Raw genomic sequence first — 23,428 nt, forward strand, 5'->3', positions numbered from 1 at the left:
ACATGACATCTTCACATCCATAAATCAATATCCTTCTTAAAATATCAGCTCTGTTTGTAATATTTGCTGTGCCATGATTGATTTATCCCCTCCAAATAAGTCATGTCTCTATTGTGGTAGCAGTTAGCAAGGCTTGTAAATATATCTGGGGATTCTTTGCAACGTCTTCAACGATGGATTAAAGACAAAAGTATAATGAAATACACTTCAGACTCTTCAGCATGCATGTCAGCAAACTCACTCCACAAGGTTATTTTCTTTAGTGGGACGTACCCTTGCCATGGTATGCTGACTTCTGACTTTAAAGCCAATTATTTGGCAAGGAAATGGGTCATGTGAACATACTGTGTAACTAAGCATCCATTCATCAGATACACAGCAAAAAACTAATTTTAAATGGAAGGTTCACATAAATTAATTACAAAGAAGATTAAAAAATAAAGGCATTATGCATTTAAAGGTATTTTATTGGGTAATTACTTTCTAAAGTGTTATTTCTCTCCTGCCCTACTTTCATGCAGAAACGTGAAAGTTTCTGTCCTTGGTAGCTGGTGTTTTGTGTATATTCTTCAGCTCTTAACCACTGAGGATGCTTTAAATTGAGAATTCTATGAACTGTAGCTGCAATTACACAGTCAAACAGAACAACCCCTGATTCTTTGAACGGTTTATATTGACTTTGCTTTTCCAAGAAAAAAGATGCTTGACTGGATAGCACAAAATAATTTGCCTTTTGACTAAAGAAGACTCAATTCGATTTCATTTGTTCAATCAGCATGATAAACAGAGTGTAATTTACCTTCAAAAGGAAGAGAGTTTTTAAGGTGTTTTTTTTTTTGGGGGGGGGAGTAGTGATATAAAACCTCACATTGAATTCTTATAGTTCCGTTCAGTTGCTCAGTTGTGTCCGACTCTTTGTGACCCCATGGACTGCAGCACGCCAGGCCTCCCTGTCCATCACCAACTCCCAGAGTCCACCCAAACCCATGTCCATCGAGTCGGTGATGCCATCCAACCATCTCATCCTCTGTCGTTCCCTTCCCCTCCCGCCTTCATTTCCAGGGATTGTATAGTCCATGGGGTTGCAAAGAGTCAGACACAACTGAGCGACTTTCACTTCACTTCATGATATGTTTTGCCCGTGTCGAAAACAGTGGGACCGTGTCAAATTTAGACGTATTCTTATTGCATGATCCTGCAGTTCCACTCACAATTTTGAGAGACGTTAAACCATGTGTCCACATGAAGACTTGGATAGGAATTCATTGTGTCTTTATTTAAAACAGAAAAGAAAAATTGGAAGCACCAAATATCCATCAAGTATATTCACCAAATATTCACCAAATATTCATCAAGAACAGATCAGCTTATATTCTTTATCCAGTCATACCATGAATAGTATTCATCAGTCAAGAAGAACAAAGCATTAATAAATGCAACATTAGACATGAATTTCAATAAACTCTACGCCAAGGGAAAGAATCAAAACGTCAAGAGTCATTTACATGAAATTCTAGAAAAACACAGCGCATGGATGCATGCTGGCCCCAGGGCTGAGAGGAAGAAACGGCCAGGCTGCCAGGGGGCTAGAGAAACTTGGGAGGATGTTTATAGGCTTTTATGTTTTGATCTCAGCAGCGATGACACCCAAATAATACAGTCAGTGAAACTCACAAGCTTTATACTTCAAGAAGGCGGGTGACTGTCTAAAAATTGTATATCAATAGCGCTGGAAAATATAGTACTCTGTACACTAAATTTTCTCAGTAGATTTTGGGTTTTCCCTGCTTTCTCTCTTATCGGTCTAATCATCCGTCCATCATGTATCTATCCTCTGTCTATCATCGAGCTCTCTCTGTCTATCAGTAGTATCCAGCGAGCTATCTGGCGAGCTCACAGTCATCGCTTCATTTCTGTCCAGCATCTATCCATCTGTCTACCGTTTATCTCTCTGTGCATCTTTGTAGCTGTCTGTCTTTATAGCTCTCTGTTCAGTTGATTAGTCCTGTCCGACTCTTTGCGACCACCGTGGACTGCAGCTCACCACACTTGCCTGTCCTATACTATCTCCCAGAGCTTGCTTAAACCCATGTCCATTGAGTCGGTGATGCCATCCAACCATCGCATCCTCTGCCGTCCCCTTCTCCTCCCGCCCTCAATCTTTCCCAGCATCAGGGTCTTTTCCAATGAGTTGGCTCTTCACATCAGGCGCCCAAAGTGTGTCTAATACCTAGTGTCAATCTGTCTGTGTCTACATCTCTCTTGTCTTTCCATCCGTCATCTGTCTTTGTATCATTAGCTCTGTGTGGCTACATATCCAGCCATCTATCTAGCGTCTATTTGTCTATGTATTTACTTTAATCTATCTGTCACCTATGTACACACCTATTTGTCTGGGTGTGTACACATCTATCTGTTTGTCTAGAATACTCAAACTACAGCACAATTGCACTCATCTCACACGCTAGTAAAGTAATGCTTAAAATTCTGCAAGCCAGGCTTCAGCAATACATGAACCGTGAACTTCCAGATGTTCAAGCTGGTTTTAGAAAAGGCAGAGGAACCAGAGATCAAATTGCCAACATCTGCTGGATCATCCAAAAAGCAAGAGAGTTCCAGAAAACACATCTATTTCTGCTTTATTGACTATGCCAAAGCCTTTGACTGTGTGAATCACAATAAACTGTGGAAAATTCTGAAAGAGATGGGAATACAGACCACCTGACCTGCCTCTTGAGAAACCTCTATGCAGGTCAGGAAGCAACAGTTAGAACCGGACATGGAACAACAGACTGGTTCCAAATAGGAAAAGGAGTACATCAAGGCTGTATATTTTCACCCTGCTTATTTAACTTCTATGCAGAGTACATCATGAGAAACGCTGGGCTGGAAGAAGCACAAACTGGAATCAAGATTGCTGGGAAAAATATCAATAACCTCAGGTCTGCAGATGACACCACCCTTATGGCAGAAAGTGAAGAGGAACTCAAAAGCCTCTTGATGAAAGTGAAAGAGGAGAGTGAAAAAGTTGGCTTAAAGCTCAACATTCAGAAAACGAAGATCATGGCATCTGGTCCCATCACTTCATGGGCAATAGATGGGGAAACAGTGGAAACAGTGCCTGACTTTATTTTGGGGGGCTCCAAAATCCCTGCAGGTGGTGATTGCAGCCATGAAATTTAAAGACGCTTACTCTTTGGAAGGAAAATTATGACCAACCTAGCATATTCAAAAGCAGAGACATTACTTTGCCAACAAAGGTCCGACTAGTCAAGGCTATGGTTTTTCCAGTGGTCACGTATGGATGTGAGAGTTGGACTATGAAGAAAGCTGAGTGCTGAAAAATTGATGCTTTTGAACTGTGGTGTTGGAGAAGACTCTTGAGAGTCCCTTGGACTGCAAGGAGATCCAACCAGTCCATTCTAAAGGAGATCAGTCCTGGGTGTTTATTGGAAGGACTGATGCTGAACCTGAAATTTCAATACTTTGGCCACCTGATGCGAAGAGCTGATTATTTGAAAAGACCCTGATGCTGGGAAAGATTGAAGGCAGGCGGAGAAGGGGACGACAGAGGATGAGATGGTTGGATGGCATCACCAACTCGATGGACATGGGTTTGGGTGGACTCCAGGAGTTGGTGATGAACAGGGAGGCCTGGCATGCTGCAGTTCTTGGGGTCGCAGAGTCGGACACGACTGAGCAACTGAACTGAACTGAGTCATCTGTCTGTCCCTGCTGAGGTGAATGTCAAGATATATTGAAGGATTCAGCCTCATGCCCTGACACCAAGGTGGTTCAAGCACTTAGCAGGCCAGAGCCTTGGGCAGTCTTGACCCCCACCTTTATCTACTGAAAACTTCCCAAGACAAATACACTCAATCACCTCCTTGGCTCGTCCCATCCGTTACCTGAGTGTCCTCTCAATCCTCTGTGTAATAGACCTTAGGGAAGGATTGAGAGTCCTCGTGACCGGGTGGTACCAGTGGAAAAGAATCCACCTTCCAGGGCAAGAGACGTGAGAGATGTGAGTTCGCCGCCTCGGTGGGGAAGCTCCCCTGGAGGAGGGCATGGCGACCCACTGGAGAATCCCATGCACAGAGGAGCCTGGTGGGCTGTAGTCCACAGGGTTCGAAAAGATTCAGACACAACTGAAGCTATGTGGCACGCACACACAGGACATAAAATTTTGGAATGTCTGTAATGAGCCATTTCTCAGAGAGGACGTATCTCCTCCACCTCCATCTTCTTTGACCAGATATGAGCCTTGCCACTGAGCTCTGTGATGCACGTGTTTATCCAGCTTACCTTATTTCTCTTTTATGCATGAAGAAAGATGCTCATGGAACCACGATACATGCCTAATGTCACTTAGCCAGCGATAGTCGGCACGCTTACTAAATTCACCTGCTGTGTCTTCCCCTATACATAATTTGGGACATAAGATGGCATGGGTGCCATAAACCACAGATGCAGCAAAATGCACAGAAGGTGTCCATTTCACACCCTTTTCTGCCGACTGCTTGCTAGCATTTTGTCCTGTCACAGACCATGACTGATATTTATTTGCAGCATCTCTGCATGAAAAATGCATTGTACTTCCATCTAGATTAGGGGAAAATGCTATTAAAAATTGATGCTATCTCACAGTGAAATGTTATTCCACACTCAAGGACTGCTGGTCTTACCATGACTATGTGGGTGTGTTGGGTTTCATTTTTTTTGTTTTCTGTAATGCAAACGTTTTGCTAACTGCTTCTGAAAGCTTGTTGGTATAAAAGTATTTCTATAGAAAATTAAGGATAGTATCCATTTTCTCAAAATTTTTATCTCCATCCAAATTCTGTTCAAGGGGTCTGATTTAAACTCTACAGGTAGAACAGAAAGCTGAGATATGATTTTATAAGGATACATTAGATGTATTTTAATAAAAGTAATCACTATGTAATTATTCCTCATTGATCTGTTTCTTCCCACAAATAGAGTTAAATGAGCAAGCAGATTTAATCTAAAGTTGATCAAAACTTGAATTGATTCTCTTAATTAAGGGTAGGGCTTGTTGTACATTCTAAGAGACCTCGAGGTCATTCCTCAAAATCGTTCAAGCACCCATTCTTCATTTTAACCTGAAACTTAACGATTGGTGTTTAGTATGAAGGAATTATGTCATGTTAATTGATGCATTCAAACTGTGGTGTTGGAGAAGACTCTTGAGAGTCCCTTGGACTGCAAGGAGATCCTGCCTGTGTGTCCTAAAGGAAATCAGGCCTGAATATTCACTGGAAGGACTGATGCTGAAACTGAAGCTCTAATCCTTTGGCCACCTGATGCGAAGAGCTGACTCATTGGAAAAGACCCTGATGCTGGGAAAGATTGAAGGCGGGAGGAGAAGGGGATGGCGAGGATGAGATGGTTTGATGGCATCACCGACTTGATGGACATGGGTTTGAGCAAGCTCTAGGAGATGGTGATGGACAGGGAGGCCTGGCGTGCTGCAGTCCACGGGGTCACAAAGAGTTGGACACAACTGAGCCACTTTCACTTTCACTTCCAGTCTGACCTAGAGAAGTATAGACACTGATTAGAAACAGACATAGATAGAGACTTGGATTTATAGAATTAGGCATGCGAGTCTACGGGCTTCCCAGGTGGCGTTAGCAGTAAAGTATTTACCTGCCAGTGCAGGAGACGTAAGAGACGTGGGTTCAATCCCTGGGCCAGGAAGATTCCCCTGGAGGAGGGCATGGCAGCCCATTCCAGTATTCTTGCCTGGAGAATCCCATGGACTGAGGAGTCTGGTGGGCTGCAGGCCATAGGGTTACAAAGAATCAGCCAGGACTGAGCGACTGAGCTTGCAGGCACCGTGTGTAAGTCTAAGTATGCACATCCACCTGGGTCTCCGTTTGCGGCTCTGTCATCCTCTGCACTTATATCTCCTCCATCCGTGAGTCTGTATCTGCGTATCCCGTCCACATCTACACCTGCGTCTCAGATCTGTATCTCTGTGTCATCCACCTCTCAATCCGTATATTCATACCTCTCTCTATCGCATCTCTACCTCCATCATGTATCTAATCTCTGTCTCTGCGTGTATCATCTACACCCATATATCTGTGGCTATGCCTATACCACCTACATCTGCATTCTCCATCATATGTCTGTATGCCTCTGTGTGTACCATCTCCATCTCCATCTGCATCTGGATATCTATTTCTGGACCATCTGCATCTCCATCATATATCTATATCTCTGTCTCTATATGAATCATCTACATCCATTTATCCATCAGTTCAGGTCAGTTCAGTCACTCAGTCGTGTCCGACTCTCTGCGACCCCATGGACTGCAGCACACCAGGCTTCCCTGTCCATCAGCAACTCCCAGAGCTTGCTCAAACTGATGACCACTGAGTTGGTGATGCCATCCAACCATCTCATCCTCTGTTGTCCCCTTCTCCACCTGCCCTCAATCTTTCCCAGAAAAGGTAATTGATCAGACCTATGCCTGTGAACGGAGAAGGCAATGGCACCCCACTCCAGTACTCTTGCCTGGAAAATCCCATGGACGGAAGAGCCTGGTAGGCTGCAGTCCACGGGGTTGCTGAGAGTTGGACACGACTCAGTGACTTCACTTTCACTTTTCACTTTCGTGCATTGGAGAAGGAAATGGCACCCCACTCCAGTGTTCTTGCCTGGAGAATCCCAGGGATGCCGGGGCCTGGTGGGCGGCCGTCTCTGGGGTCGCACAGAGTCAGACACGACTGAAGCGACTTAGCAGCAGCAGCAGCAGCATGCCTGTGAAGGATCTCCTTGCTGTCCAAGGTACTCTCAAGAGTCTTCTCCAACACCACAGTTCAAAAGCATCAATTCTTTGGCACTCAGCTTTCTTCGTAGTCCAACTCTCCCATCCATACATGACTACTGGAAAAACCATAGCCTTGACTAGACAGACCTTTGTTGACAAAGCAATATCTCTGCTTTTTAATATGCTGTCTAGGTTGTTCTTTGGAAGGAATGATGCTAAAGCTGAAACTCCAGAACTTTGGCCACCTCATGTGAAGAGTTGACTCATTGGAAAAGACTCTGATGCTGGGAGGGATTGGGGGCAGGAGGAGAAGGGGACGACAGAGGATGAGATGGCTGGGTGGCATCACCGACTCAATGGACGTGAGTTTGCGTGAACTCCTGGGAGATGGTGATGGACAGGGAGGCCCGGCGTGCTGCGATTCATGGGGTCACAAAGAGTCAGACACGACTGAGCAACTGAACTGAACTGAACTGAATTGAACTGAACTGAGATTGGTCATAACTTTCCTTCCAAGGAGTAAGCGTCTTCTAATTTCATGGCTGAAATCACCATCTGCAGTGATTTTGGAGCCCCCCAAATTAAAGGCTGCTTCCTGCCCAGTACCTGGCAACTTATCTGCTTAGAAGCTCCTGTAGCGCCCTTCACTTGGTTTCTCCTCTGATATCCATCTTAAGCTGCTTCCTGTCTCCTATTAGAATTTGTCCTCACGTCTCCCGAGAAATGCCCACGCTGACCAGAGGTCGTTCTCGATCCATAGCTGCATGTGTATATTTAAACCATTTCTGCATGTTTACTGAAAGGTGATATTAGAAAGTACCACGTGTCGACTTTCCCATTAGGACATGGGGGTGGAACAGTTATTCTTTATGTATTGTGTTTGTTTTTTTTTTTAAATTTTTGGCTGGGCTGGATCTTCCTTGCTCCACATGGACTCTGCTCTAGCTTCAGAGAGTGGGGGCAAGTCTCTAGTTGGGTCTAGAGCACAGGCTTAGTAGTTGTGGCACACAGGATTTCTTGCTGCAAGGCATGTTGGATCTTCCCAGACCCGGGACTGAACCCGTGTCTCCAGCACTGGCAGGTGGATTCTGTACCACTGAGCCTCCTGGGATGTCCCATATTTATTCTTGGTCTTCTTCTTGAGATTAAGAACAAATGCATTCCTGCTAGGACAGAGTCATCAGTATTTAAATATAGTTACCACGTTTGCCTCTCCATCTCTTGCCTCTCAACTCTCTCTGGAGTTACTTCTCCACTGATCTCCAGGAGCATTTTGGGCCTCTACCGACCTGGGGAGTTCATCATTCAGTATCATAGCTTTTTGCCTTTTCATACGGTTCACAGGGTTCTCAAGGCAAGAATGCTGAAGTGGCTCACCATTCCTTCTCCGCTGGACCATGTTTTGTCAGGAATCCACATTCTGGATGTGAGAGTTGGACCCTAAAGAAGGCTGAGCCCCAAAGAATTGATGCTTTTGAACTGCGGCGTTGGAGAAGACTCTAGAGAGCCCCTCGGACTGCAAGGAGACCAAACCAGTCCGTCCTAAAGGAGATCAGTCCTGAATATTCATTGGAAGGACTGATGCTGAAGCTGAAGCCCCAATCTTTTGGCCACCTGATGTGAGGAGCTGACTCACTGGGAAAGACCCTGATGCTGGGAAAGATTGATGGCAGGAGGAGAAGGGGATGACAGAGAATAAGATGGTTGGGTGGCATCACCGACTGGATGGACATGAGTCTGAGTCATTTCCAGGAGATGGTGATGGACAGGGAAGCCTGGCGTGCTGCAGTCCTTGGGGTCGCAAAGAGTCAGACATGACTGAGCGACTGAAATGAACCAAGCTTGCCTATAATCCTTCTTGTATTCCTCTAGATGGAAAATGCTTTGGACCATGGGTTGCTTTACATCAGCAGTCCTCATCCTTTCTGTCAGTAGGGACTGGTTTCGTGGGAGATGACGTTTCTGGATCAGGGTGGGTTTCAGGAGTTATGGTTTCAGGAGGACCTGTGTACTACATTGATCATGCGCTATACTGCTATTATTATCACATCAGTTCCACCTCAGATCACCAGGCATTAGATCCTAGCGTTTGGGGACCACTGCTTTACATGGTTAACTCAATAATGGTAAGTATTGCATCAAAATAGCTTAAAGGAATCTCTGCAGTCCTGTCAGCCAAAGTACTACTGAATGGCAGGTCCCTTTCTCCCCCTGTGAAGTTTGCAGGTGCCCCATGAAGGTTAAAGCCTATGAGTGTTATGCAGTTCTCAGCTCGTCCAAATTAATGGGGTGTGTGGAGTTTTCTGCCTGACTCATCTGTGTGCATTTATTTATTTATGGGACCACAACTACTGCTGTCGAATTGATGTGAACTCGCTACTCCAATGGGAGGGCAGGTCACTGACAAAAACACAAACATTGGCAGATTATATGAGGGGGAAAATAGTCTGATCCAAGCAGATACCCTCAGAGATTTACACTGGGAGGTTCTGTCCACAGGGATTGCAATGAAATCTTTTCTTCCAAATACTCGCTCCAAGACTGAAGCCGAACTGTTCTCGTTTATATCATCCCAGTGAGTGGAATGCGTTTTCCTCATCCTGTTTTCTGGTACCTGATTGCCACTGCTGCTCCTGTTTGTGTTTCTTTGCCTTCTTATATGATGAGGTATTGTTGTTTAGTCACTAATTTGTGTCTAACTCTGCAATCCCATGGATCACAGCACACCAGGCTTCCCTGTCCTTCACCATCTCCTGAAACTTGCTCAAACTTGTATCCATCGAGTCGGTGATGCCATCCACCCATCTCATCCTCTGTCATCCCCTTCTCCTCCTGCCTTCAATCTTTCCCAGCATCAAGGTCTTTTCCAGTGAGTCAGCTCTTTGCATCAGGGTGGCCAAAGTATTGGAGCTTCAGCTTCAACATCAGTCTTTCCAATGAATATTCAGGACTGATCTCCTTTAGGATGGACTGGTTGGATCTCCTTGCAGTCCAAGGGACTCTCAAGAGTCTTCTCCAACACCACAGTTCAGAAGCATCAATTCTTCGGCGCTCAACTTTCTTTACAGTCCAACTCTCACATCCATACATGACCACTGGAAAAACCATAGCCTTGACTAGACGGACCTTTGTTGGCAAAGTAATGTCACATCCATTCTATAGATACTTTCCAAAATATGGTCTTCATTAACAAATGCACCAGGTACAGATTTTAAAATGCACCTTGTCCAGTGGACATTTTAAATAATTTCATTTCAGGATAATTGGTTGAAAGGTGTTTCAAATTACACTCTTTGCGGAAAGAGAATCAATTTCAATCGAAAGAAACACTCAGCGTCGCAGACGGGGCCCAGATTTCATGTCATAAATCAAACCTCATTTTCTGCTCCGAGTTACTAATTTATTTTGCTCTATTTCTGATGTCTGTTTGATCACAAGTAGAAACGAGTATACAGTAAGATATGCCTTCAGACTTGTAATTGGCAATTTTAGACACTTAACAGGCGTTTTTTCAGTTTCACTTAAACAGTTTAAAGCAATGCCATTTCTCACGATCCCCAAAGCAGCTAGACGAGGCTGCCTTATTAAAGGCTCTGGGATATTGCATGAAAAGTCTGTAGTCTGCAGAATTTAATGTTGCTTATCTTAACAGGTGCAAAGCAGAAGGCATCTAAACCCTTTCTCTTCCCTCTGAAAGTGTTCCAAAAAGTCCAGCACTCAGGTAAATTATCTAAGATCATTGAGGGGAACGGTTACCATTTATAAGTGCAGTAGCTTCTCCCATTCCCAAGACCCTTAACTGATATTTGTCATTGTTCACTCACTCCGTCGTGCCTGACCCTTTGTGACCCCATGGGCTGCAGCACGCCAGGCTTCCCTGTCCATCACCATCTCCCAGAGCTTACTCAAGCTCACGTCCATTGAGGCAGTGATGCCATCCAACCATCTCATCCTCTGCTGCCCGCTTCTCCTCCTGCCCTCAATCTTTCCCAGCATCAGGGCCCTTTCCACCTACATTATCATTAAATTGTGAAAACAGAGGGCCACTGATAATACTGAGTATTAGTTGAGATATCAGAGGGAAAAAAGCAATCATGCGTCTCAAAAATAGAGATCACATTTTTTTTTTCAGCTGCAGCAAATTATGTTTTCAAAGTTCTGGACATAACTTTGAAAACATACGTTTTCAAACATAAGTATATTGGCATTGCATCAAAGTAAACTCCAAATGTTTTACTTATGTTTGAAACAAAAAGTTTTCCTGGGTGAACGTACCGCTGTTAGATACCTCTTAAATAACAACAATAAGAAATGTTATTTATTCATCTTTTTTGGGAAGAATGAAGAGGAAGCGCATAGTTTGAAGAGCGTATTTGGTGTGGACACAGGAGGCTTCTGCACATGGAATATAATCAATACATTCTGTGCGCTGCCAGGAGGAGAGATTCAGCAAGGCAAGGAGACCAACTTGGGGGGGGGGGGGCTAAAAGGCTTTGAGCTCAACTCTAGCAGAGGCTCAAGTCTTCCCACTCAGCAGGCATCCCTCTTCCCTGGTGACGATTGCTCAGGATAAGGAGAAGCTGGATTTTTAGTATCTGTTCATGTTGATTCTTTGTTTTACTTTAAAAATAAATTTAATTGGAGGATAATTGCTTTACAATGTTGCCTTAGTTCCTGGTGTACAACATCATGAATCTGTCATAACTATATATGTGGGTGTTGCGTGCGTATGTACATATATACACACAGAACACACATATCCCCTCCCTCCTGAGTCACACCTCGCCCCACCCCTCTAGGTCATCACAGAGCCCCAAGCTGAGCTCTCTGTGCTATACCGCAGCTTCCCACTAGCTGTCTATGTTACACGTGGTCGTGTGTATCGGCTTCCCCGGTGGCTCAGACGGTAAAGAATCCGCCTGCAGTGCAGGAGACCTGGGTTCGATCCCTGGGTTGGGAAGATCCCCTGGAGAAGGGAATGACAACCCACTCCAGTATTCTGGCCTGGAGAATTCTGTGGACAGAGGAGCCTGATGGGCTACAGTCCATGGGGCTGCAAAGAATTGGACACAACTGAGTGACTAACACACACACAATTTGTGTCTGTGTGTGTGTATGTATCAGTTCTACTTTCTCAGCTCATCCCATCCTCTCTTTCCCCTGTTGTGTCCACAAGTCTGCTCTCTACATCTGTCTCTCTGTTCCTGTCCTGAAAATAGGTTCATCAGTACCACTTTCATAGGTGGAATTTTATATATATATATATATATATGTATATATGGAATTCTGTATATAATCAAGGCTATAGTTTTTCCAGTAGTCACGTATGGATGTGAGAGTTGGACCATAAAGAAAGCTGAGCGCTGCAGAATTGATGCTTTTGCACTGTGGTGTTGGAGGAGACTCTGGAGAGTCCCTAGGACTGCAGGGAGCTCCAATCAGTCCATCCTAAAGGAAGTCAGTCCTGAATGTTCACTGGAAGGACTGCTTCTGAAGGAAAAGCCGCAACACTCTGGCCGCCTGGTGCAAATGACGGACTCACTGGGAAAGACCCAGATGCTGGGAAAGACTGAAGGCGGGAGGAGAAGGGGATGACAGAGGATGAGATGGTTGGATGGCATCACCGCCTCGATGGACATGAGTTTGAGCAAGCTCCTAGAGCTGGTGATGGACAGGGAAGCCTGGCGTGCTGCAGTCCACAGGGTTGCTAAGAGTCAGACAAGGCTGAGCTGATATATATATAAATGTGTGTGTTAAAGTACGATATTTGCTTTTCCCTTCCCAACTTAACTTTGTCTATATAATAGACTCTTGGTTCAGGTTAGTCAGCACAGGAGTTTGAAAGATTGCACTGTTTGCAGAAAATTTATGGAGATAGTCCCATCGAGGCACTGACTTTCCAAAGTCTATATTGATCAGTGGGGTTCCTAATTGCTAGTTAGACTGTTAAGGAAGCCATCCTTCTTTTTTTAAGATTTATTTGTTTTCGGCTGTGGTGCTCAGGCGTCTCGCTGTGGGGGCTTCCGTTGCGGAGCACGCGCTCTGGGCCAGCAGGCTTCAGAAGCTGGAGCACACAGACTCAGGAGCTGTAGCAGGTGGGGTCTTCACGTACCGTGGATTCACTTCATGTCCCTTCCACTGGCAGGCGCGTCCTCAACCGCTAGACCACCAGGGAAACCTCTACGTCGTCCCTTTTTTCAAAAAAATTTATTTTATTTATTTTAATTGGAGGCTAACTACTTTATAATATTTTTAAGACTTTGAATCTACAACTCTGAGCGACTCTCTTTGCTAGCTCTCAATTGATCAGCCTGAGGTGCTTATTATTTTGAAACTACCAACATCAGAAAATATTCTCCAACACCCAAGCTAAATGTCATGTTAACAGAATGTGCTTTCAAAAAGATAGGAAAAGGTTTTGTAAGAAAAAGCCTTTAAAAAAAAAAAATTTCCAAACATCTAGTTTGGGGCACTCTCTTAGAGCCGTGTCAATACATTGAGCAGCGACTAGGAATCTTTTTCTAATTTTCTGAAACCAGGCTCCCCACAGATACACAGGTGAGGGAAAATGATAAGATATAGCAAAGTGACCATTTAATATTCAACTCACATAAACACGTGTTGTGTCCATGCTGTGGGCATAAGGTAGGGCCAACTCTCCATTTCTTTGGTTGACCAGGGAAATTTCTCAATTCCGAAAGTCCAATCATTCATCATTTCAGCTGTCAGGACACTCAACAAAACGATGCATTTGCACGGAAAATATTTGTACTGTGTCTCCCAGAAAATCTGGTTCTTGAATGGTCGTCTTCAATGCTTTGTAGGTATCCACAGATGGCGGCAGTAACCTTCTGAACACACACACTCACACGCACACACACACACACACTCACACACACACACACTCACACACGCAAACACCACAAGCTTACAAACCGTGCATAACTGTGGGGACCTAAGCCTTTCCTCCGTGACGCTTGTCCTCCGGGGATGAGCTTCTTCCCGGATCCCCCCGGCAACCTCTTCTGTCGTGTTTATCTCGGTGCCCATGGATACAGAACTTGGTCCCTCATCAGAGCTGGCTCATTCAAGCTTCTCATTCACTGGCTCCTGAATGGTGTGCTACGTGTGGTTGTAACTACGTAGTGATTTCATTCAGTCACAGCACGGTACACCAGTCAGTTACCATCCCCAGCCCACTGTCCCAAACAAAAGCCAGGATAAGGACAAAGAACACGTAATCTGGGGCTTTCCTGATGGTCCAGTGGTTAAGAGTCTGAGCTTCTACTACAGAGGGGCACAGGTTCAATCCCAGGTTCATGATTAATATCCCTCATGTCTCGGCACATGCCCAAAACAGTGTCACAAAACATTGAACGACCTGGATATATTCAGTGACCTGCTTACCAACCCATCGCCCATCTCGAGTTCAAACATCTTTGGAAATCCCATTTAGGGTCTTCTTTATCTCGAAGAAGTTGTGTTGCGCAGATAGGCATTCTTAAGTGGATATGCATTTTACATTTTCACTGCCTTTTACAAAGAAAGGGTCCCATGACATCTATAATCTTGCTGGACTCGAGATTTTAAAATTAAACTGCTGTCCTCACGGTGCTTTCCTGGTGGTGCCATTGAACCCAGGAGTGCAGTTGAAGGTTTCCGGACACTCTGTGGATGGTCAGCTTTGGGACGTCACAGTTTCCTAACTTGTTCAGTCGCTCAGTCGTGTCCGACCCTTCGCGACTCCACGGAGTGTAGCCCACCAGGCTTCTCCATCCGTGGGATTCTCCAGGCAAGAATACTGGAGTGGGTTGCCATTACCTCCTCCAGGGGAATCTTCCCAACAGGATATAATGGCATTTAAACCCTGCCGTCTGAAAATGTATTCAGCAGCTTTGAGATCTATGTTGAAATGACAATGAGAAACATCTCCAGAAGGTGGAAACAACAAAACTCAGCAGAAGAAAAAAAAGAAGATAGTCAAGTGTTCCCCACTGTCCACTCCCTGACACTGGTGAGGGGGAAAATGCCCACGTGAGCCACGGCAGAGTGTGCTCTGGAGTTAGCTAGTTTGTCATGGACAGTCCGTCACCCTGAAAATAAAAGTGATTACTTCCCAGACTTGAGGAAACAAACTCTCCCCCTGGATGACGTGCCCTTTCCATCTTTCAGGGACCGCGAGTATAATTATCGGACGATGTCATGAGGGAACTTAAACATTGTTTTAACCTTTCCTTTTTTTCACCCTTTCCTGACTTTGAAACATGGCTTTTTCTTTTTTTAAAATCGAAAGGCAAAAAACCCCGCCACCTCCTCTAGGGAAGTGTGTTAGAATCTGAACAGTATAGAAGCATGTAATCTGATTATCCAGAAAAAGAAAAAAAAAAGTGAGTAAATTTATTTTAATCTTTTGATCATTAAGAAAGCCCACATTAAGTGACTGTACATCCATGCCAAATAATTACTGTGCAATTATTGTGGGTATTTTCTAGCCTATAGGTAGTAGTTTGATGGTCTTGTCGCTAAGTTGCGTCCGACTCTTGCTATCCCCATGGACTGTAGCCCACCAGGCTCCTCTGGCCATGGGATTTCCCAGAGAAGAACAATGAAGTGGGTACCCATTGCCTTCTCCTGGGGATCTTCCTGACCCAGGGCTCGAACCCAGGTCTCCTGCGCTGCAGGCAGATTCTTTACCGACTCATCTACCAGGGAAGCCCTACAGGGAATCCTCTCAGAGATCATTACTGTTTGAGCTGTAAAGAAACAAGGTGAAGGAGAGAAATGACTCAGAGACCTGATACCGTATGGAAATCAGGCTTCTTTGATTCCAAACTTGTCCATCTTCTTCTTGGACTGTGCCTTGCACTGCCTACTTATGAAATCGGTCCTGTGGTTTCAGACTTGAACCCTCCAAATGTACCATCTCTGTTGCCACTTTTACTGAAGAACTAATCCATTGATTTTCCTTTTTCTTGTGCATAAATAATAATTCCTGTCCTTTTGTAGTTCTTATTTGACACTAGATTAAATTGATTTACAATGTTGCGTTTCTGGTGTACAGCACAATGTTTCACTTTTACTTAAACCTGTATCTCTTCTTCAATTGCTTTCCTGTTTAGGTTGTTAAATAATAATGAGCAGAGTTCCCGGTACTATACAGTAGGTCCTTGTTGACTATTTTATATATAGAAGTCTGTGTGTTGTTCACTTGCTCAGTCGTGTCTGACACTTTGCAACCCCATGGACGGCAGCTCCAGGCTTCCCTGTCCATCACCGACTCCCAGAGTTTACTCAAACTCATGTCCATCGAGTCGGTGATGCCATCCAGCCATCTCATCCTCTGTCGTCCCCTTCTCCTCCCGCCTTCAGTCTTTCCTAGCATCATGGGTCTTTTCCAATGAGTCAGTTCTTCAGTGGCCAGAGTATTGGAGCTTCAGCTTCAGCATCCGTCCTTCCGATGAATATTCAGGGCTAATTTCCTTTAGGTTTGACAGGTTTGATCTCCTTGCAGTCAAGGGACTCTCAAGAGTCTTCTCCAACACCACAGCTGGAAAGTATCCATTCTTGGGCACTAGGCAATGGCACCCCACTCCAGTACTCTTGCCTGGAAAATCCCCTGGATGGAGGAGCTTGGTGGGGGCTGCAGTCCATTGGGCCCCTGAGTCAGACACGACTGAGCGACTTCACTTTCACTTTTCCCTTCCATGCACTGGAGAAGGAAATGGCAACCCACTCCAGTCTTCTTGACTGGAGAATCCCAGGGACAGAGGAGCCTGGCGGGCTGCCGTCTATGGGGTCACACAGAGTCGGACACAACTTAGCAACTGAGCAATAGTTGGGATGATAAGCATCTTTTTGATAAGCCTCTTTTCAGATGCCTCTCGGCCATCTGTCTTCTTTATAGAAATGTCTGTTTGAGTCTTCTTCTGCTTTATTTTAAATGCAGCCTAGGATTTCTACCTCTTCCTCGGGGAAAATTGCATTGCAAACTATGGATCCTCAGAAATGAATGCTAGGTTAGTTTGTTCTAAAAAGAATAAAACTGTCTCTTCCCATTTCGATGCTTGGTTTTTTTTATTTCTACCTGTCTTTGGGAGAGAGGAAAGGGTGAATGGGAGGGAACTTTGAGAGCTGGGACTAAAAGCCTGATAACACAAAGTAAAATATGCAGATAAGCCTCACCCAAAGGTTTTCCGCTTTTGGAGGTGGTGACTTACTTATTCAATACCCACATCTTTTCTGAGAAAGGAGGAGATTGATTACAGCTTTTCAGGGATGTTTCAATTACTTGCCTGTGTTAGTAAGAATGTTTCTGATTAATTGCCTGACTTCAGGTCAGCCGGCCACCGTCATCTAAATCACTTCTAACAGGTGGCTGACGTCTTGACAGGCAAAGTGATGGGGGCTCCAGCAAAGCTTAATAGAAGCCACGTCAATCTGAAGTGTTAAAAAAAAAAAAAAAAACAAATAATTAAAAAGGGAGTGTTGAACCATCTTGTTGCTCCTGTTGTTCCGTTGCTAAGTCATCTCCGACTCTTTGCAACCCCATGGACTGCAGCACACCAGGCTTCCCTGTCCTTCACTGTCTCCCGGAGCTTGCTTAAACTCATGTCCAGCGAGTCGGTGATACCATCGAACCATCTCCTCCTCTCTCATCCCCTTCTCCTCCTGCCTTCAGCCTTTCCCAGCTTCAGGGTCTTTTCCCATGAGTCGGCTCTTTGCGTCAGGTGACCAGAGTACTGGCGTTTCAGCATCGGCCCTTCCAATGAATATTCAGGGCTGGCTGTTTTTAGGGTTGATTGGTTTGGTCTCCTTGCTGTCCAAGAGTCTTCTCCAGCACCACAATTTCTTTCCAATACCCAGCAGTTGGGAAATGTGTGCAAATAAATACATGCTTTTTGAAATGTTTATTGTCTTGTAAACCTTTCACATACAACTCCTGTTCTGAAAGGAAAAACAAACAGGAAAAGTATGTAGACGTACTTTTCTAGCTGTAGGAGCTAGAGTTCTTCCTTGGGCTTGTGTCTACTTGTTTAGCACCCGCAATGGATCCACCTTAACCCACCCAGGTTAAGAGAATGCTCACACCTACACTCTTGTCTGCATTGAGCTGACAGAAATAATTTGCCACGTGTTTTAGGAAAACATGAGATGGTCTCGGATAGCAAAGCCATGGTTTTGCTGTTGTGGCATGCCTTGCGAATGATCGAGTTAATATCGTCTAGAAATAAAAGTGTGTTCTGCCTTTAATTCCTTTTACATGTCTTTAAAAATTTATTGATATATAAGTTGCTTTTCCAGAGAAGGCAATGGCACCCCACTCCAGTTCTCTTGCCTGGAAAATCCCATGGACGGAGGAGACTGGTGGGCTGTAGTCCGTGGGGTCGCTAGGAGTTGGACACGACTGAGGGACTTCACTTTCCATTTTCACTCTCATGCATTGGAGAAGGACATGGCAACCCACTCCAGTGTTCTTGCCTGGAGAATCCCAGGGACAGGGGAGCCTGGTGGGCTGCCGTCTATGGGGTCGCACAGAGTCGGACATGACTGAAGAGACTTAGCAGCAGCAGCAAGTTGCTTTTCAATGCTGTTAGTTTCTGCTGTAGAGGAAAGCAATTCAGTTATAGATAGATACAGATATCCATTATTGCTTATATGATTCTCCACTGTGGTTTATCCAAGAGCACTGAATATACTTCCATGTGCTGTACAGTAGGACCTTATTGTTTATCCATCATATGTACAATAGTTGGTGTTGTGTGGTTACTCACTCAGTCATGTCCAAGTCTTTGCAACCCCATGGACCTTAGTCCACCAGGCTCACTCAGGGTGATAACGTCTAGGTCCACCCAGGTGGCAGCACTTGGCATTATTTCATTCTCAGTTTAAAGTCTTGAAGCCAGGTACCAGCAGGGAAGGTGCATTCTTTCCGCTCTGAAGTCCAGATGCCACCGTTAATTTCTCCCGACACCATTGCTTCTCACAGTCCAGAGGACGTCAGGCTCTAAGGTGTGCAGGTTGTATTGGCTACTGAATCCCCAGAGTGTGAGACTGATGCTAGAGCCACAGGCCAATAACCTGCTCTTTGAGGATCATCTCTGAGCCTTTCCTTTTAAGGGCTCTGTATATAAGAAGTGTCCACATCTCAGCGTATTGAGTAGTGACGCTGTTCTTGTTAAGTCACTCAGTCATGTCTGATTCTTTGCAACCACGTGGACTGCAGCACACCGGGCCTCCCTGTCCATCACTGACTCCCGAAGCTTGCTCAAACTCGTGTCTATTAGCATCAGCGATGCCATCCAGCCATCCCATCCTCTGTCGTCCCCTTCTCCTCCTGCCCTCAATCTTGCCCAGCATCAGGGTCTTTTCAAATGAGTCAGCTCTTTGCATCAGGTGGCCAAAGTATTGCAGTTTCAGCTTTAGCGTCAGTCCCTCCAATGAATATTCAGGACTGATTCCCTTCAGAATGGACTGGTTCGATCTCCTTGCAGTCCAAGGGACTCTCAAGAGTCTTCTCCAACACCACGGTTCAAAAGCATCAGTTCTTCAGTGCTCAGCTTTCTTTATAGTCCAACTCTCACATCCATACATGACTCCTGGAAAAAGCACAGCTTTGACTGTCCGGACCTTTGTCGGCAAACTAACAACATATATGTGTGTTATATATAGAAATATTTGGCCATCCTTTATGCAGCTGCTCCAGTCTTTTCTTTTTCCTCTGTCTCGCTGTGTTTCCATGTCAGTATTTGTATCGAATTTCTCTGCTCTGTTAATACACAATTCTCTGTGCCCTACGGTCAAACTTGGTCCCTTTAAACTGGAGCAAAGCTGCTTTTCAGGGTCTTTTGAAGTCTGATCATTTTCAACGCTCCCGATAGCATTTTTGTCATGCTTGAAATTTTACACAAAATTCCTCAGGATGTTACCTCTGAAGAAGGAAAATAAACAGTTGTCGGATTGCTTAAGGATGGGAATTCTAGGCTGCAGAAATTTGGCAATCATTAACTCTGTATGCATTTCACTAGATTTTTGTCTGGTGGTACCAGGTGATAGTTATAACATAAAAGGAGATACAGCTTCAGAACTGTTTACTATTTAACTCAGTGTAAGTTTTAAAAAGGTAAGTATTCTAACTACAAAATTAGGTGTAGGCTCAGCGACTCAATGGACATGAGTTTGAGCAAACTCCGGTAGTTGGTGATGGACAGGGAAGCCTGGCTTGCTGCAGTCCATGGGGTCGCAAAGAGTCGGTCATGATTGAGTGTCTGACAGCCTCAAATAGAATGTATGACTGATTCATTTCACTGTATAGTTGAAACCAGCACACCACTAGAAAGCGGCTATACTCCAATAAATATTAATTTAAAAATTAGGGAAACAGAGAGAGAGAAGCCAGTATAAACTGATTTAAAAAGGAACTAATATTTCCCTTTACTCTTCGAATGGGTTTTAGAAATCTCTCTTCAAAAATAAAATAGCAAATCAACTATAATTCTGTTTCTTACTATGTGAACTTCAAAATCAAAATAAAAAAAGGTCTAGGTATTAGCAGGGTCATTTTAAATGTATTAAGGAAAGTACTATCATCTGGAATATAATCTAACATGCTAAATGTATTCTCTTAAAAATGATGCCTATTTGGCTGGGTTTTTTTTTTTTTTAATGGTAATAAAATTTCAAGTTAGCATTTTAAGATTCCATGCAGTGGGTAAAATTTGAAAGCAGTGGTTTTGTAATTTTCTCTCTTTTTTTTTTTTTTTTAAGAATGTTGACTTTTTAAAAATTGTATAGCTGATTTACAGTTTGGCTACTATTGCAATAATTAGGACAAGTTGTTTGACCGTCTTGAACAAATCTCTTGTATTTTTACTAATGCTTCTGTTTCCTTTTTCTATCAATTATGCGGGACTACTTACGTGTTAACATGATTATATTAATTAAACTTAAATTGTGAATTTCTCTGGTTTTCCGTGCATTATCTATCAGGTTTTAATTTTTTTAATTTATTTTTTAACTGAAGCATAATTGCTTTATAGAATTTTGCCGTTTTCTGTCAAACCTCAGCATGAATCAGCCATAGGTATACATAATGCCCTCTCCCTTTTGACACTCCCTCCCATCTCCCTCCCCATCCCAGCCCTCTAGGTTGACACAGAGCGCCAGTTTGAGCTTCCTGAGTCACACAGCAAATTCCCGTTGGCTCTCTCTGTTACATATGGTGATATAAGTTTCCATGTTACTCTCTCCATACACCTCTCCAATTGACAAACCTCAAATTTGTCTATTCCTTTTTCAAGGAGCCTGTTACTCTAGTAACAGGCTTCCCAGGTAGTGGTCAAGAACCCACGTGCTAATGCAGGAGCTGTAAGAGACTTTGTTTCCATCCCTGGGTCGGGAAGATCCCCTGGAGGAGGGCGTGGCAACCCCCTCCAGTATTCTTGCCTGGAAAACCCCATGGACACAGGAGCCTGGTGGGCTATAGGCTGTGGGATTGCAAAGAATCTGGCATGACTGAAGCGACGGAGCACGCACGCACGCACGCACGCACGCACGCAGTAGGTGCATAAGCGTTGAGTATTTTATATCCTCCTAGTGAACGGACATTTTTACTGTCAAGAAGTAACTCTTTCCCTTTGGTAGTAGTCTTTGCTATGAAACACTGTGTGTTGGGTATAGTCAAAATGAAAACTCGCTCAGTCGTGCTCAGCCCTTGCAACCCCGTGGACTATATAGTCCATGGAATTCTCCAGACCAGAAAACTGGAGTCGGTAGCCTTTCCCTCCTCCAGGGGATCTTCCCAACCCAGGGATCGAACCCAGGTCTCCCACATTGCAGGCGGATTCTTTACCAGCTGAACTATAGAACCGCATCAAATTTCATTTAATTGAGGTAGCATGGTGTATGGAGAAGGCAATGGCACCCCACTCCAGTACTCTTGCCTGGAGAATCCCGTGGACAGAGGGGCCTGGCGGGCTTAAAGTCCACGGGGGTCACAAAGAGTCAGACACGACTGAGCTAACAAAGCTCTCACTGCTATTATCGATACAACAAGGTTTGAAAGATAAACTGTTTGTCTCTTAATTTTTGTCTCATTGGTTTTTTGTCTTCTTTTGCATTAATTTTGTTTATGATTCAGTTTCTTTTCATTTGCAAGTTCGTTAGTTGTAATACTTTATTCTGTCTTTTTTCTGGTTGCTTTCAAATTCATAATAAATATGATTCACTTATGACAGGCTACGTTTAAGTGACAATGTATTTCACACACAGATTAAGAATATTTCCACAGTGTCCTAGCCTTCTCTCCTCTTGAATTTTGTGCTACTGTCCCACTGATTTTTGCATTTTATGTTAAATTCCATTTACTAGATCTTATTTGCTTAAAGAATCAATTATAGGAGAAATAATAAGAGAAATATTTACCATGTATGTAAACTGTCACATTTTTGTAATATTTGCTTAAGCAGTCTATTATCTTTAAAAGAGATGTAAATAAAGAAATCTCACGTGTTTTCAGTATAGTTCCAACTACTGATTTCCTTCATTCCATTGTATAAATCCATATATCCAACGTCACACCTGATAATATTTTCTTTCCCTTGAAGGGTACCCTTAACATTAACTGCAGTGTAGTCCGTCCTGATGGATTCTTTCTGCACTTTTATGTTTGACAATTCCAACATTATCTTTCATCTTTAAATACATTTTTGTTGTATGATATTTTGAGCTTTTATTTTTTTAATTTTTATTGACGTATATAGTTGATTTACTGGAGAAGGCAATGGCACCCCACTCCAGTACTCTTGCCTGGAAAATCCCATGGATGGCAGAGCCTGGTGGGCTGCAGTCCATGGGGTCACTAAGAGTCGGACAGGACTTAGGGATCATGTTCACGGGTCATTTGTCCTGTCGAGTCTAAGCAACTGGTAACTCCATTCAACGAATTTGTCATTCCACACAGTATTGTTCTCACGTCCCGATGTTTAATTTGGATCTTTTTATGACTTACATGTCCCTAACTTTGTGGGCATTATTAAATGCAGTTATAGTAACTCCTTAAAGTCACTCTGTGTGTATTGTTCTATCTGGGTCATTTGTGGGTCCGTGTTGATGTCTTTTAAGTCGCTTCAGTCGTGTCTGACTCTGTGCGACCCCACAGACAGCAGCCCAGCAGGCTCCCCCGTCCCTGGGATTCTCCAGGCAAGAACACTGTTGATGTCTTTATTTCACTCTTTGCTTGATCGGTTGTGCTTTCCGACTGCTTCTCCTGGCTGGAAATTTTTGTTTGGATGGCAGACATGGAAAAATTAACCCTGCTGGGCCTTGAATCTTTTTGTGTTCTACATGGTTGAGTTTACCTCTAAGACGCATAAAGGCGTATGGACCTCGAAGGTATTTGGGATCCAATTCAAGACCTCTGTAATAAGGCAGATAACAGACTACTCTATCATTGGACCTAAAAGTTAGGTTTATGCTATACCGTCAGCTATTAGGGGCTTGCCTGATGGCTCAGACAGTAAAGAATCTGTCTGCAGTGTTAAGAGACCTCGGTTCCATCCCTGGAAGCTTTGGAGAAAGAAATGGCAACCCTCAGTCTGTAACACTCACAGAGATTTAAGAAAATCTCTCCTC

At 44.0% G+C, this 23,428-nt stretch overlaps 1 long non-coding RNA gene across 1 annotated transcript in view; it reads left to right on the plus strand.

Moving 5' to 3' along the window:
* Nucleotides 1-22,317, plus strand: part of LOC132658770 (uncharacterized) — a 44,488-nt gene extending 22,171 nt beyond the window's left edge. The window contains exon 3 of the long non-coding RNA XR_009598780.1: nucleotides 8,144-22,317. This is a non-coding gene — a long non-coding RNA (uncharacterized LOC132658770). The remainder of the gene's footprint in view (nucleotides 1-8,143) is intronic.
* Nucleotides 22,318-23,428: the final 1,111 nt, after the last annotated feature.

Source organism: Ovis aries, chromosome X (genome assembly GCF_016772045.2).
Source record: "Ovis aries strain OAR_USU_Benz2616 breed Rambouillet chromosome X, ARS-UI_Ramb_v3.0, whole genome shotgun sequence".
Taxonomy (NCBI): Eukaryota; Metazoa; Chordata; class Mammalia; order Artiodactyla; family Bovidae; genus Ovis; species Ovis aries.